The 8,945-nt window shown below is 38.3% G+C and overlaps 1 pseudogene; it reads right to left on the bottom strand.

Moving 5' to 3' along the window:
• Positions 1-3,221: 3,221 nt before the first annotated feature.
• The window catches only part of LOC122079073, a 51,787-nt pseudogene continuing 46,063 nt past the window's right edge, over positions 3,222-8,945 (bottom strand).

Raw genomic sequence — 8,945 nt, 5'->3', positions numbered from 1 at the left:
AATAATAACATATTATGTTGCACTGTATAACTATATTCTAAACTACCAAATATGCTTGATTGAAGCTTCCATCAATTTGAAATGATTTTTTTTTTTTTTTTTTGGTTTTCTTGTTTTCCTAGCTCTTTAGGCAGTTTAAAGGATATAGTCCCACACTGCATTTGCACGTGTGAGTTTACTAGTGTGTGTGTGTGTGTGTGTGTATATATATATATATATATATCATTTAGAAATGATGAGAGCAAGAATGGTTGCTTCACCTGCCATCCGAAGCCTTCCGTTCCACAAAAAACTATTATACAGATAGCTTTTGCCCACACCCTTCTCTCTTTCCCTTTTTTTTTTATTCAGTTTCCTCTCTCTCATTCGATTTTTTTTGGATGAATAAATAAATTTACTACCAAACGATAAGAAGAATATACAAGGGAGAAAATGGGGGAGGGAAGCCATAGACCAACAAGGAAAAGCCAACCCACAGAAAAATTACATCAAAACATCAAGCATGGACAACCAAATGGAACATTGGGGATACAGCAAAAGGGGGAGTCCTGCGCTCTACCAACTAAGCCATGTCGGAACAATTCTCCTCTGCTTCCCCGCACCGGTGCAGTGAGGCAATAGATGGCTGGGAGCACCTGGGCACACAACACGAGGTGCTCTCGATCGTCCACTATCTCACTGCACCGCTGTGGGGAGGTAGAGGATCCTCAGCCACTAAGTCGATGTATTCATTAACATTTAACGAATCATACCAAAAAAAAAAAAAGGAAAATTATCTAGTACCACTCCTAAAATCGAGAACAACTTGGAGTAACCCCCAAAAATGAAAATAATGTCTACCGCACCCCTAATTTGTAACACCGTTAGCTGAAAATGAGAAATGTCTCTTTTACCCTTATACTTAAACTCGAAATAGAGTCCATTTTCTTCGAACTCATTACATGGAAGGTCCAAGTATCAATATATATGCTAAACCAGCCCAAATCGACAAGAAACCATTTCCAAATCAAACTGATTGGTTTGGTTTCAGATTCAGTCTTTCCTGAAACCGCCCACGACCACGATGCCGTGATGAGGACGCAAATGGAGCCGCTGCAAACTCCGGCCAAGCTAAGCTTAGGATTGAAGCGATTATAATCAAAGGGGGAAATTAGAAATTAAGAGCTCCGATTATTGCGAAAACCCAAACTGTAATCCACAGGAAACACATCCCAAGCATCAAGTTTATATGGTGATCGGTTCTGCAAAAACCCAAACTGTAATCAAGTTAGAATGATTATAATCCACGCTAATTTTATACGGTGATCGATTCGTGTAACTCCTTGAATTCAGATTTGGCAATGTTTGCTGCATCAATTAAAAGAACCCACAAATGAGTTCAAAGCCTCCCGGTTGGGCCTCAGTCTCGCTTCTGTTGATGCCCTTGGCTCTTCCCCTCGAAATTCTTCGTCTTTCAACTCCCAGTTTCTCGGCTCAACTTCTGTCTTCCATCAATTGGAGGGAGAAAGGTGCAGTCACGAAGGTGAAAGATCAGGCGAGTTGTGGTATGTCTCTGTGGCTCTTTGTTTCTCTTCACTTGCATCTTAATTATGATGTCTGCTTTGAGTACCTGTTAGAAAATATTTTTGGTTTATGCATCCATGCTTGATTCCTTACTTCATAAACGAGTATAAATACTCAAGAAAGCATTTCATTGACTAGTTGGCTTTTCAGTGTCCCCACAAACACCAAACTGGTCCAAAAATTGAGTTGTTCCTCCCTTTTAGTCATCAATAACCCTAACAAGTTCAGTTCCTCTAATGTATGTTGCATCTATTAAACAACTTCTCATACCGTATAACAAACTATCTCACTTACTCCAGGAGTTGCAGAAAGAGGCGTTGAAGAAGGGGGCTGTGCAGGAGGTGGCTGTGAAGGAGGAGCTCGTGAAGGAGTGGGAGCTTGAACATGAACAGGTCGAACTCCTTGAATTATAATTCTCAAAGGGTTCAACGGGTTCAGATTCCGCAGCTTGGAGGTTGTAAATTCCATCGGTGAAGATTCTAGAACCACTTTTTCCTACAAACCCATATTCCTTCTCCTTCTCACCTTCCTCTTTGTCTCACTACAACTTCTTCATTCTCTCGCCCCAGTACCCATCAAATTTTACAGAAGAATGTCTACAACATTAGAAACTCTAAAAAGAAAACAGAATCACGAACAAGAAAGAATTCAAAAACAAATTCTTAGATGTTCTTAGGTGTAGTCTACACAGGTTAACGGAGCAGAGCGGCCACGGCGACCAGAGGTTAGGGATATCAAAGCAACGGTTGTCTACTTTACTAATTGGGGGCGAAGGTCATTATAATAACTTAACATATCCATAAGGGTAGATTGGTCATTTAACAAAAAAATAACTGATGACATCATCATTTAACGCCTTAAACCTAACGGAATTGGTTTTTTATATATAATTTTATAAAAATGAGGGGTCTACTAGACATTATTTTCATTTGTGGGTGTTACTCCAAGTTATTTTCAATTTTAGGGGTGGTACCAGATAATTTCCCAAAAAAAAAAAAATCCACTTCTCAAGTGAGAAAGGCACATTTTAACCACTGTATTGGGTTCAGGGATTCATTGAAGACTTGAAGTGTATGTGTTTAGTATTTTCAAAATATACATATCAACCAAAAAAAAATTCATTATGCTTTATTATTTAAAATAAATGAGGGGTGGTGGGAGGAACATGGATGAAGAGTTCATCTGAGTATGTGGATGTCGAGATCAATCTAAATTATTGGAAGGAAATAGGACATCAAAGTTACACGTCAACATGGTTTCACAAATCAGAACCAGATGAATGAATAGTGCGTTCAACTCAAATCGGCATCCACAACACCAATCCTAATCCTGATTATGATTGATAAAAAGGTGTACCTAATACATGATATTTTCGCCACTGCAGGGTCTAGGGAGGAACATAATGTATGTCACCTTACCCCAGCTTCACGGCGAAGCTGATACCCAACTTGAAACTGTGTCCACAAGATTGTAATAGAAAAACCTTATCATTGCGTTGAAGTCCACCCTTTGATCATGATCCGTACTCAATGGATAGAACTGAGCTAGCCATTAATTCCTTCATTTCACAAAAAAAAACACAGAAATCCAGTGTTCTTAAAGTTAGACAATACTTTATCACCAACACCATGAGGGAGGGCAACCCGTCAAGGGCTTCATTCTGAAATATGTTGTGCTTTCTGATTTCAAATACCTTCAATTTTTTGTAGCCCCACAATTTTACATGATGAAAAATTCTGTTGTATGAACTTGGGTCTACAACAACAAAACAATAAACCCAGTTTTATCCCAACTTAATGGGGTTGGTTAAAACTTGGGTCTACATTAACAAACTTATGCTCTTGCCTGAACAAACTATACCCCAAATCCCTCATTTTTTTTTTCCAATAGTTAGCAATTTTTTGTTAAATGAAATGGGAAAACAAGAATGCAAAGAATTACTATCCAAAATAACCCACATCGTACCCACTTGGAGACTGAGGCAAGGCTCGAGAGACCTTACTTGTTCATTTTATGTGCTGAAGACTTGTCGCGAATTCTTCAACGCCAAGCTGAAGCCCAGCATCTACAAGGAATGTTGGTTGCAAGACGAAGTCCCCCATCTCCCATCTACTCTTTGAAGATGATTGTTTCCTCTTTTGTCGAGCATCCCTGTTGGATGCACGAACAATGAAGGACCTGTTGTCAGAATATGAGAGGGCTTCTGGCCAGAAGATAAAGAACTCAAAATTAGGACAGAACAAGCTAAAATACATATAAAAAATGCTTACCAGAGTGCCCCTCCACCTTTGACATTGCCATCAGCAGAAAGAACAGACCCACTCAAAACTTTATCGAACCCCTCGAAATGATACGCTCAAAACCTTTAACGAGGTCTTTCTTCCAAATCCCACCTGAAACCAAGTTATTCGATGTCAAGGACATAGATGCCTTCTTAGCCAAAGCATCCTCCACCTTGTTTATCTCATGATAACAATGCTGATTCTCCAAAGAATGCTATCTATGAGTAGCTTATAAAAATGCCACTCGTAATAAAAACCAAGGGAAAGACGGATTTTTGATACACGTAACCACTGAAGCGGAGTTACATTCCACCCATAACTTGGTAAAGACCAATCTCCTGCGCCATCTTCACCCCTTCAAAAAATGCAGAGAATTCAGCTATAAAGTTAGAAGTCATCGAAATGATCCAGATGACAGGCAAAAGATGTTTGAAAAACTCCTCCAGCCCTTGCATGACCCGGATTTCCCATTTCGCACCATCCATATTAAGCTTGATCCAGATGATAGCCAAAAGATGTTCGAAAATTCCTCTCTGCCCATTAGCTGGAAAGGAATAATAATCACCGTAGTCATCCAAATGTCTTTCAAAGAAGAGGTCCAAGAAAAAAGTTCTTGAATTAAACGGGAAACCAATACATCTCAAATTAAATATTTGCACAAAAAGCTTCCGAACGGAAACCGCCAGAGGACACTCTAAAAAAATATGGTTCATACTTTCAGACGCCTTGCAGCAGGGGGAGCACCCTGAGACCAGAGGAACTTTCCACCGAATAATATTATCACTGGGAAGGGAGTAGTGTCATCCTCCAAACTGAAAACTGATTGACGAGATGTGAGAAATTTATTCCAAACAATTGAAAACCAAGGAACCTGAGGGAACTTCACTCGAATAACATCCCAAGTTGATTGAACAGAGAAAATACCCGACTGAGAAAGAAAACATACCCGACAATTCTCTGAGTTTGGAGAGAGCAACACCTCAGACACCTTCTAACTCCTCAGGCAGCACCACAGGGAAGCTCCAAGTTCCATTGACTGGATAAAAAGGGGTTCCAGGATCTACAAGGAGATAACATAAGCAATGAAAAAAATCTCCAAGCCACCTATCCTTCCAAAACCGAATCTTCAACCCATCACCAATGAGGCAATGACCCAACTCGCATTCCTACTCATAACCGGCGACGCTTTTTTGCTTCCTAGTAAGAAGGAAGAGCAACCCACTACATTTCTAAGATCACCATTAGATAGATTATAGAAAGAAAAAAAATTCATATTGGCCAAAAGAAAAACTATATCTGGGTTTGTATTTGGTCTCTAATCTCTAGTATATGACAAAAGTAAATATGTATGGGCCAAACAAATAAACTGCAGTTATGTAAATGTACATTACCAACCAATATGCTTTGGTTGATAAAAGTATAACTGCCTTTCTTGTACCACATGTTCTTTGTGTACTTGTAGCAGAGGTGCGGCAGCTGAGAGCATCTAAGTAGTAAGCCCACCCCAAGATGAGTGCTCACCTATTTTGAATTCCCCAGAGCCTGCAGTAGCACAGCAAAGACAGTGAGGGGTTCTCTGCCCCTCATGTATTTGTAGTAGAGGTGCAGCTTGTCTTATCCATGCGCAGGCAGGTTTCTGGTGCATCCACACAGCAATGTAGCTATCCCCTCCTCCAAGTATCACATCAAGGCAGTGACCCTTCCAAAATATGTGATAAAACAGAATGTAAATGAACAATGTCATTGTGAATGCAGTACCTATCAATGGTAATATATCAATAACCACGGATGTAAATAATGGGAAGAAAAAAAAAATGCAATTTCCTGTTTAAATCACAAACATAATACTATGCCTGGCATAATATAAAAACAGATCAAGAAGCCAAAGCATGAGGTCTTATAGTGTCTCGCTGAAATTTGGTTTGGTCCTTACAGAAGTTCGTTTATGAATTAGATTTGTGGTGAAATCGTTTTGCCTAGCTCTGTGTCTCTTTATTCATTACTATGTGAGCAGGAACTAAAATGAAATAAAACCTTTATGCTAAAGGACTAATCCATAAATGGGGATTTTATTGAAGAACCTGGCCATGAATTGGAGACAAATTGTATAGACTGGATTGAAACTAAAAATTGGATCTAGATAGGTCTGTGGAACAAAGTCTATACCTTTGATTGACCTGAAAGCTACAACTTGGACTAATCTCCATAGGAATTGTGTTTTTGGGAAGGGCACTTAGCACTAGCCACTTGAGTAGACAATTGAAGAAAGGTAAGCTCACCCAACAGCTTTGCACCAACTGGTCTCTCTTATTTTCCCTTTTCTAAATCAAAACCTCGCAAGGATCTAGTGTCCTCAAGCAATAATCACAGAGCACACAACACTCCTTGACATCATTTCTTTTATGGGGGAAGAAGAAGTTATTAATGGAGAGGGGACTGAAGAGGAAAGGGTAAACAAACACAAAATTTTACCGAGTTAATGAAGCCTTAGCAACCAAAAACAGAGAAAGGGAAAAGAGAAAAAAAAAATTCAAAACTATATTACACAAACAGAGGTTACTGAAATCGAAAGCACAAACATAGGGAGAAAGAACGCTACCCGTCTGTGTTCTGTAAGCCCAGACACAGCACCCTGTTTTCAGGGGCTGTGAAAAGACGGTCCTGCAGCCCTTCCACCCCCCCAAAAGAAAACAGGGCATTGTCTCTAGGGCTCTGGGCATTGAGACTACTGAATGGGGAGCATTCTTTCTCTCATATATATTTATTGGAAATAGTTCTCTGTTTTATATATATATATATATATATAAAGACGGTCCTGCAGCCCTCCTCCCCCCGCCCCCAAAGAAAACAGGGCACTGTCTCTGGGGCTCTGGGCATAGAGACTACTGAATGGGGGAGCATTCTTTCTCTCATATATATTTATTGGAAATAGTTCTCTGTTATATATATATATATATAGATAGAGAGAGAGAGAGAGAGAGATACCTAGAATGAATAAAGCTCCTCTGTGGAGATCAAACCTGTAATAACTGATGATTAGTTGATTACATATTCAAGTAGAAATAAAAAATGGTTAAAAAATTACATTTCAGGTAACTAAAAACTTGAGATATTTTAGTCATTTCATTGTCATGTGTTAACATATACTAACACCCATGTGCTTATGCCCCAAACATAATTTTGTAAATGTTAGGTATCTTAAATGTAGACACCCTAACGTTGGATACCTCAAATGTAGTTTTTTTAAACAACAGGTACCTTAAACATGTATACACTAAATATTAAGTATCTCAGGTGTAATATACTGATAAAAATTTAAAGGGAATCTATGAAAGAAAAAAATATTTAAAGGGAAAAGTACTAACAAATCCACTTCTTATAGTTTCGGTACTTTTTAGTCCAAACTAGATATTTCAAAATACTCTTGGGAGTGTACACCTGGCATCCAACAGGTGGGCAGAATGGTCATTTCGCCACCCGTGTCTGGATGCAGGAGTGCACAAACAGGTAGCGTTCTTTTCTCCATAAATTAAATTGGGAAAGAACTCTTTTGAGTGGCCTGCCCAACTTCATTGTACAATCTCCTCCATTTATGCAGTGGTGATTTTGCTTGTTGAATAAATAGTACATGTTCTGGATTAGTCACTTGAAAAAGTTCAGAGCCTAATTCAATAAAACACTCCCATTTGTATTAGAATGCTTCCCCATGTACATCCATGTATAGCTACGGTACTCTAACCACTACTGTGCACTATCCTTTCATGAATTTTTGAACATTAAATTTGCCACTTGAAAAACTGTGTCGACCTGAAATATCATATATGAATAAAAGACTTATGGGATATTTCTTGTAACGTGTACCACGTATTTATGTATGTGCAGGAAAATTTCAAGATATATAGGCCAGGGGTCTCGAAAGGACATGGACAAGCTTAATGATTGAACATCAGAAACATAGAAGTGTGAACAAACTCAAAAATTAAAGACTAGTTAGATCAAGAGGAATTAGATGCATGGTCATTAAGCCCCTTTCTACTATTACTGGTAAACAACTTGCTTTGTGGTACCTCTAATTATGTTGTAGATCTTCCATATGCACCAATAAGTCGGAATTGAAAGCAAAGACAGCTGCAACATGGATAAGGAACCTGATGCAGAAAACATAGGTTACAAAATTTCCAAAATGTTTAACTCAATCCACAAAACAGTATTCATGTATACCTTAAATAAAGCAGGGAATGAAATTAAGGTTTTGCTGAAATTAAATACCCCCCCTTCTTTTTTTTTGGTAAAGTAGAAAATAAATAACCTACATAATATTTCTTTCACTATTAATCCTAATCATATTGGCCGAAAGAAAAACTATATCTGGCTTTAGATTTGGGATTGAATCTCTAGAAGAATGACACAATAAATTGAAGTTATGTATATGTACGTTACCAAACAATAAGCTTTGGTTGAAAAACGTATGACTGCCTTACTTGTTCACAAGTTCATTGTGTATTTGGCCAATTATAATCGGTCGGGCTTGGTCAGGCCTGCCAGTGCAGACCTGAAATTGACAGCCCTACTTCCAGCCGGGGGGGCGGAGATCCTTCACTCGGTCCAAAAAAGTCCACACTTAGGAGTCATCTAGCAACAATTTTCATGCAAGAGAGATACCTAGAATGAATAAAGCTCCTCCTATGCAAAGAAGATGGGACCTGTAATGATGAATGATTAGGTGATTACATATTCAAGTAGAAATAGAGAAAGGGTAATTACACTTGAGGTAGCTAAAAGCTTAAGACATTTTAGCTATTTCATGATAATGTGTCAACATATAGCAACACCGTTTGTGCTTATAGAACCCAAACAAAATTTTTAAAATGTAGACAACCTAAAATTTAGGTACCTCAAGTATAGTTTTTTAAACATTAGGTAACTTAAACATGGATATCTTAAATATTAGGCATCTCAGGTGTAATTTGTTTGTATAAAATTTAAGTGATTCTCATAATAAAAATATTTAATGGGAAAAGTACTAATAAGTCCACTTCTTAAAATTTAAAGATTTTTTGGTCCAAGCTAAATATTTCAAAATGATTCCACTCCCCCCCC

This window comes from Macadamia integrifolia, chromosome 1, assembly GCF_013358625.1.
Source record: "Macadamia integrifolia cultivar HAES 741 chromosome 1, SCU_Mint_v3, whole genome shotgun sequence".
Classification (NCBI taxonomy): domain Eukaryota; kingdom Viridiplantae; phylum Streptophyta; class Magnoliopsida; order Proteales; family Proteaceae; genus Macadamia; species Macadamia integrifolia.
The sequence above is the reverse complement of the archived record's forward strand: the minus strand, read 5'-3'. Positions and strand labels throughout refer to the sequence as shown.